Below are 7,500 nucleotides of genomic sequence, written 5' to 3'. Positions count from 1 at the left end.
GCCCTGCCTCCCGCTGTTTGCTTAGAAATTCTAGGGACAATTAGGAGGCCTGCGTCTTGCGACCGTAGCGTACGTATTGGTATGTACGGCAGGACCAACTCGGAAAGATAGGTAGGAGCAAGCCCATGTAACGCTTTATAGGTTAACAGTAAAACCTTGAAATCAGCCCTTGCCTTAACAGGAAGCCAGTGTAGGGAAGCTAGCACTGCGCCACTGTCTCCTGAGTGGCGCAGTGGTCTAAGGCACTGCATCGCAGTGCTAACTGTGCTACTAGAGATCCTGGTTCGAATCCAGGCTCTGTCGCAGCCGGCCGCGACCGGGAGACTCATGGGCGGCGCACAATTGGCCCAGCGTCGTCCAGGGTAGGGGAGGGAATGGCCGGCAGGGATGTAGCTCAGTTGATAGAGCATGGCGTTTGCAACGCCAGGGTTGTGGGTTCGCTTCCCATGGGGGGCCAGTATAACAAAAAAAAAAAAAAATGTATTCACTAACTGTAAGTCGCTCTGGATAAGAGCGTCTGCTAAATGACTAAAATGTAAAAAATGTAAAATGAGTAATATGATCAAATTTCTTGGTTCTAGTCAGGATTCTAGCAGCCGTATTTAGCACTAACTGAAGTTTATTTAGTGCTTTATCCGGGTAGCCGGAAAATAGAGCATTGCAGTAGTCTAACCTAGAAGTAACAAATGCATGGATTAATTTTTCTAAGTCATTTTTGGACAGAAAATTTCTAATTTTTGCAATGTTACGTAGATGGAAAAAAGCTGTCCTTGAAACAGTCTTGATATGTTCGTCAAAAGAGAGATCAGGGTCAAGAGTAACGCCGAGGTCCTTCACAGTTTTATTTGAGACGACTTTACAACCATCAAGGTGAATTGTCAGATTTAACAGAAGATCTCTTTGTTTCTTGGGACCTAGAACAAGCATCTCTGTTTTGTCCGAGTTTAAAAGTAAAAAGTTTTCAGCCATCCACTTCCTTATGTCTGAAACACAGGCTTCTAGCGAGGGCAATTTTGGGGCTTCACCATGTTTCATTGAAATGTACAGCTGTGTGTCATCCGCATAGCAGTGAAAGTTAACATTATGTTTTCGAATAACATCCCCGAGAGGTAAAATATATAGTGAAAACAATAGTGGTCCTAAAACGGAACCTTGAGGAACACCCGAAATGTACAGTTGATTTGTCGGAGGACAGACCATTTACAGAGACAAACTGATATCTTTCCGACAGGTAAGATCTAAACCAGGCCAGAACTTGTCCGTGTAGACCAATTTGGGTTTCCAGTCTCTCCAAAAGAATGTGGTGATCGATGGTGTCAAAGGCAGCACTAAGGTCTAGTAGCACGAGGACAGATGCAGAGCCTCGGTCTGACGCCATTAAAAGGTCATTTACCACCTTCACAAGTGCAGTCTCAGTGCTATGATGGGGTCTAAAACCAGACTGAAGCATTTCGTATACATTGTTTGTCTTCAGAAAGGCAGTGAGTTGCTGCGCAACAGCTTTTTCTAAAATTTTTGAGAGGAATGGAAGATTCGATATAGGCCGATAGTTTTTTATATTTTCCGGGTCAAGGTTTGGCTTTTTCAAGAGAGGCTTTATCACTGCCACTTTTAGTGAGTTTGGTACACATCCGGTGGATAGAGAGCTGTTTATTATGTTCAACATAGGAGGGCCAAGCACAGGAAGCAGCTCCTTCAGCAGTTTAGTAGGAATAGGATCCAGTATGCAGCTTGAAGGTTTAGAGGCCATGATTATTTTCATCATTGTGTCAGGAGATATAGTACTAAAACACTTAAGTGTCTCTCCCGATCCCAGGCCCTCGCAAATCTGTGCAGATCCAGGACAGCTAAGCCCTGGAGGAATACGCAGATTCAAAGAGGAGTCCGTAATTTGCTTTCTAATGGTCATGATCTTTTCCTCAAAGAAGTTCATGAATTTATTACTGCTGAAGTGAAAGCCATCCTCTCTTGGGGAATGCTGCTTTTTAGTTAGCTTTGCAACAGTATCAAAAATAAATTTTGGATTATTCTTATTTTCCTCGATTAAGTTGGAAAAGTAGGATGATCGAGCAGCAGTGAGGGCTCTTCGGTACTGCACGGTACTGTCTTTCCAAGCTAGTCGGAAGACTTCCAGTTTGGTGTGGCGCCATTTCCGTTCCAATTTCCTGGAAGCTTGCTTCAAAGCTCGGGTATTTTCTGTATACCAGGGAACTAGTTTCTTATGACAAATGTTTTTCGTTTTTAGGGGTGCAACTGCATCTAGGGTATTGCGCAAGGTTAAATTGAGTTCCTCAGTTAAGTGGTTAACTGATTTTTGTCCTCTGACGTCCTTGGGTAGGCAGAAGGAGTCTGGAAGGGCATCAAGGAATTTTTGTGTTGTCTGGGAATTTATAGCACGACTTTTGATGCTCCTTGGTTGGGGTCTGAGCAGATTATTTGTTGCGATTGCAAACGTAATAAAATGGTGGTCCGATAGTCCAGGATTTTGTGGAAAAACATTAAGATCTACAACATTTATTCCATGGGACAAAACTAGGTCCAGAGTATGACTGTGGCAGTGAGTAGGTCCAGAGACATGTTGGACAAAACCCACTGAGTCGATGATGGCTCCGAAAGACTTTTGGAGTGGGTCTGTGGACTTCTCCATGTGAATATTAAAATCACCAAAAATTAGAATATGATCTGCTATGACTACAAGGTCTGATAGGAATTCAGGAAACTCAGAGAGGAACGCTGTATATGGCCCAGGAGGCCTGTAAACAGTAGCTATAAAAAAGTGATTGAGTAGGCTGCATAGATTTCATGACTAGAAGCTCAAAAGATGAAAACGCCATTTTTTTTTTTGTAAATTGAAATTTGCTATCGTAAATGTTAGCAACACCTCCGCCTTTGCGGGATGCACGGGGAATATGGTCACTAGTGTAACCAGGAGGTGAGGCCTCATTTAACACAGCAAATTCATCAGGCTTAAGCCATGTTTCAGTCAGGCCAATCACATCAAGATTATGATCAGTGATTAGTTCATTGACTATGACTGCCTTTGAAGTGAGGGATCTAACATTAAGTAACCCTATTTTGAGATGTGAGGTATCACGATCTCTTTCAATAATGGCAGGAATGGAGGAGGTCTTTATCCTAATAAGATTGCTAGGGGTGAACACCGCCATGTTTAGTTTTGCCCAACCTAGGTCGAGGCACAGACACAGTCTCAATGGGTATGGCTGAGCTGACTACACTGACTATGCCATTGGCAGACTCCACTAAGCTGGCAGGTTGGCTAACAGCCTGCTGCCTGGCCTGCACCCTATTTCACTGTGGGGCTAGAGGAGTTAGAGCCCTATCTATGTTGGTAGATAAGAGGAGAGCACCCCTCGAGCTAGGATGGAGTCCGTCACTCCTCAGCAGGTCAGGCTTGGTCCTGTTTGTGGGTGAGTCCCAGAAAGAGGGCCAATTATCCACAAATGTTATCTTTTGGGAGGGGCAGAAAACAGTTTTCAACCAGCGATTGAGTGCTGAGACTCTGCTGTAGAGCTCGTCACTTCCCCTAACTGGGAGGGGGCCAGAGACAATTACTCGATGCCGACACATCTTTCTAGCCGATTTACACGCTGAAGCTATGTTGCACTTGGTGACCTCTGACTGTTTCATCCTAACATCGTTGGTGCCGGCGTGGATAACAATATCTCTATACTCTCTACACTCGCCAGTTTTAGCTTTAGCCAGCACCATCTTTAGATTAGCCTTAACGTCGGTAGCCCTGCCCCCTGGTAAACAGTGTATGATCGCTGGGTGATTCGTTTTAAGTCTAATACTGCGGGTAATGGAGTCGCCAATGACTAGGGTTTTCAATTTGTCAGAGCTAATGGTGGGAGCCTTCGCGTCTCAGACCCCCGTAACGGGAGGAGTAGAGACAAGAGAAGACTCAGACTCAGACTCCGACTCGCTACATAATGGGGAAAACCGGTTGAAGGTTTCTGTCGGCTGAATGAGCGACACCGGTTGAGCATTCCAACAGTATTTCCCTCCAGAAGCCATGAGAAAGTTGTCCGGCTGCGGGGACTGTGCGGGGGATTTATACTAACGTTACTGTCTGTACTTACTGGTGGCACAGACGCTGTTTCTTCCTTTCCTACACTGAAATTACCCTTGCCTAACGATTGCGTCTGAAGCTGGGCTTGTAGCACAGCTATTCTCGCCCGTAAAGGCGATCGTTCTCCTGTATATTATGAGTACAGCGACTGCAATTAGAAGACATCATGTTAATGTTACTACTTAGCTTCGGCTGTTGAAGATGTTGACGAACCATGTCCAGATAAAGCGTCCGGAGTGAAAAAGTTGAATAAGGGAAAAAAGTTGCGATGGAAAAAAGGAAAATAAAGTAAAGTTGGCAGCTAAAACGCACAGGAAAATGACTCTTCTGTCTCGGGATAAAACGTCCGGGGTGAAAAAGTTTAACGAAAAAAGATGAGTGAGGACAAAACTAAAAAGTTGGTAAATTTGTTTGTCTGGACCTGATGGATGACTGACTAACTGTCAAATAAACAAATAAACAGAGAGACAGAGACAGAGAGACAGAGAGGGTGCAATGGGATATGATTGTTCACTGGCCAGCACTTTACTGTTTGCATTTATTTGTCTCTGTCTTTATCTCTCTCTCTCTCTCTCTCTCTCTCTCTCTCTCTCTCTCTCTCTCTCTCTCTCTCTCTCTCTCTAATTCAATTCAATTTCAATTTAAAGGCTTTATTATCATGGAAAACGTTTGTTAACATTGCCAAAGCAAGTGAAGTAGATAGTAAACAAAAGTGAAATAAACAATAAATATTAACAGTGAACATTACACTCAGAAGTTCCAAAATAATAAAGACATTTCAAATGTTATATTATGTAGTTTATATATACAATGTTGTAACAATGTGCAAATAGTTAAAGTACAAATAGGAAAACAATCAACATAAATATGGGATGTATTTACAATGGTGTTTGTTCTTCACTTGTTGCCCTTTTCTTGTGGCAACAGGTCACAAATCTTGCTGCTGTGATGGCACACTGTGGCATTTCACCCAATATATATGGGAGTTTATCAAAATTGGGTTTGTTTTCAAATTCTTTGTGGATCTCTGTAATCTGAGGGAAATATGTGTCTCTAATGTGGTCATACATTTGGCAGGAGATTAGGAAGTGCAGCTCAGTTTCCACCTCATTTTGTGGGCAGTTTTCACATAGCCTGTCTTCTCTTGAGAGCCAGGTCTGCCTACGGCGGCCTTTCTCAATAGCAACGCTATGCTCACTGAGTCTGTACATAGTCAAAGTTTTCATTAAGTTTGGGTCTGTCACAATGGTCAGGTATTCTGCCACTGTGTACTCTGTTTAGAGCCAAATAGCATTCTAGTTTGCTCTGTTTTTTTTGTTAATTCTTTCCAATGTTTCAAGTCATTCTCTTTTTGTTTTCTCATGATTTGGTTGGGTCTAATTGTGTTGTTGTTGTTGTGCTGGGTCTCTGTGGGGTCTGTTTGTGTTTGTGAACAGAGCCCCAGGACCAGCTTGCTTAGAGGACTATTCTCCAGGTTCATCCCTCTGTAGGTGATGTCTTTGTTATGGAAGGTTTGGGAATCGTTTCCTTTTAAGTGGTTATAGAATTTAACGGCTCTTTTCTGGATTTTGATAATTAGCAGGTATCGGCCTAATTCTGCTCTGCATGCATTATTTTTTATGTGTTTTTCGTTGTACACAGAGGATATTTTTGCAGAATTCTGCATGCAGAGTCCCAATTGGGTGTTTGTCCCATTTTGTGAATTCTTGGTTGGAGAGCGGACCCCAGACCTCACAACCATGAAGGGCAATGGGTTCTATAACTGATTCAAGTATTGGTATGTCGAATTGTATGTTCCTTTTGATGGCATAGAAGGCCCTTCTTGCCTTGTCTCTCAGATCGTTCACAGCTTTGTGGAAGTTACTTGTGGCGCTGATATTTAGGCCGAGGTATGTGTCGTTTTTTGTGTGCTCTTGGGCAACGGTGTCTAGATTGAATTTGTATCTCTCTCTCTCTCTCTCTCTCTCTCTCTCTCTCTCTCTCTCTCTCTCTCTCTCTCTCTCTCTCTCTCTCCCCTCTCCCTCTCCCTCTCCCTCTCTCTCTCTCTCTCTCTCTCTCTCTCTCTCTCTCTCTCTCTCTCTCTCTCTCTATCTCTCTCTCTCTATCTCTCTCTCTCTATGTCTCTCTCTCTCTCTCTCTCTCTCTCTCTCTCTCTCTCTCTCTCTCTCTCTCTCTCTCTCTCTCTCTCTCTCTCTCTCTCTCTCTCTCTCTCTCTGTTTTATCACATGTTCTATTTGTGACCTCTCCTCTCCAGGGACCCTGTGCGTCAGCTTGTTGTTATTGTACAGTCTGTCCTAACAGTGTATCTATCTAAAGCTAACTCAACCGCCAAGTCAATCTATCTAAAGCTAACTCAACCGCCAAGTCAATCTATCTGTCCACACATGCCTGCATGTTCATGAAATTACACTTGACTGAAACTTCCTTCATGAAGAACTTTTGAGGACATCCACTATTTACATGTGTATGCACACACATAAACACACACACACACACACACACACACACACACACACACACACCGTATGTCAACAGTAGGTGTTTACAGTTTGTGATGGGCACTAGAGTGCTTTTAACAAAGTCATTTGTGACATTTGTTCTATCACTCTATCTCTATATGTTCTATCACTCTATCTATATGTTCTATCACTCTATCTCTATGTTCTATCACTCTATCTCTATGTTCTATCACTCTACCTCTATGTTCTATCACTCTATCTCTATGTTCTATCAGTCTATCTCTATGTTCTATCACTCTATCTCTATGTTCTATCACTCTATCTCTATGTTCTATCACTCTATCGCTATGTTCTATCAGTCTATCTCTATGTTCTATCACTCTATCTCTATGTTCTATCACTCTATCTCTATGTTCTATCAGTCTATCTCTATGTTCTATCACTCTATCTCTATGTTCTATCAGTCTATCTCTATGTTATATCACTCTATCTCTATGTTCTATCACTCTATCTCTATGTTCTATCACTCTATCTCTATGTTCTATCACTCTATCTCTATGTTCTATCAGCCTATCTCTATGTTCTATCACTCTATCTCTATGTTCTATCAGTCTATCTCTATGTTCTATCAGTCTATCTCTATGTTCTATCACTCTATCTCTATGTTCTATCACTCTATCTCTATGTTCTATCACTCTATCTCTATGTTCTATCACTCTATCTCTATGTTCTATCACTCTATATCTATGTTCTATCAGTCTATCTCTATGTTCTATCAGTCTATCTCTATGTTATATCACTCTATCTCTATGTTCTATCACTCTATCTCTATGTTCTATCACTCTATCTCTATGTTCTATCACTCTATCTCTATGTTCTATCAGTCTATCTCTATGTTCTATCAGTCTATCTCTATGTTCTATCACTCTATCTCTATGTTCTATCACTCTA

Source organism: Coregonus clupeaformis, chromosome 8 (assembly GCF_020615455.1).
Source record: "Coregonus clupeaformis isolate EN_2021a chromosome 8, ASM2061545v1, whole genome shotgun sequence".
NCBI lineage: Eukaryota > Metazoa > Chordata > Actinopteri > Salmoniformes > Salmonidae > Coregonus > Coregonus clupeaformis.
The sequence above is the reverse complement of the archived record's forward strand: the minus strand, read 5'-3'. Positions refer to the sequence as shown.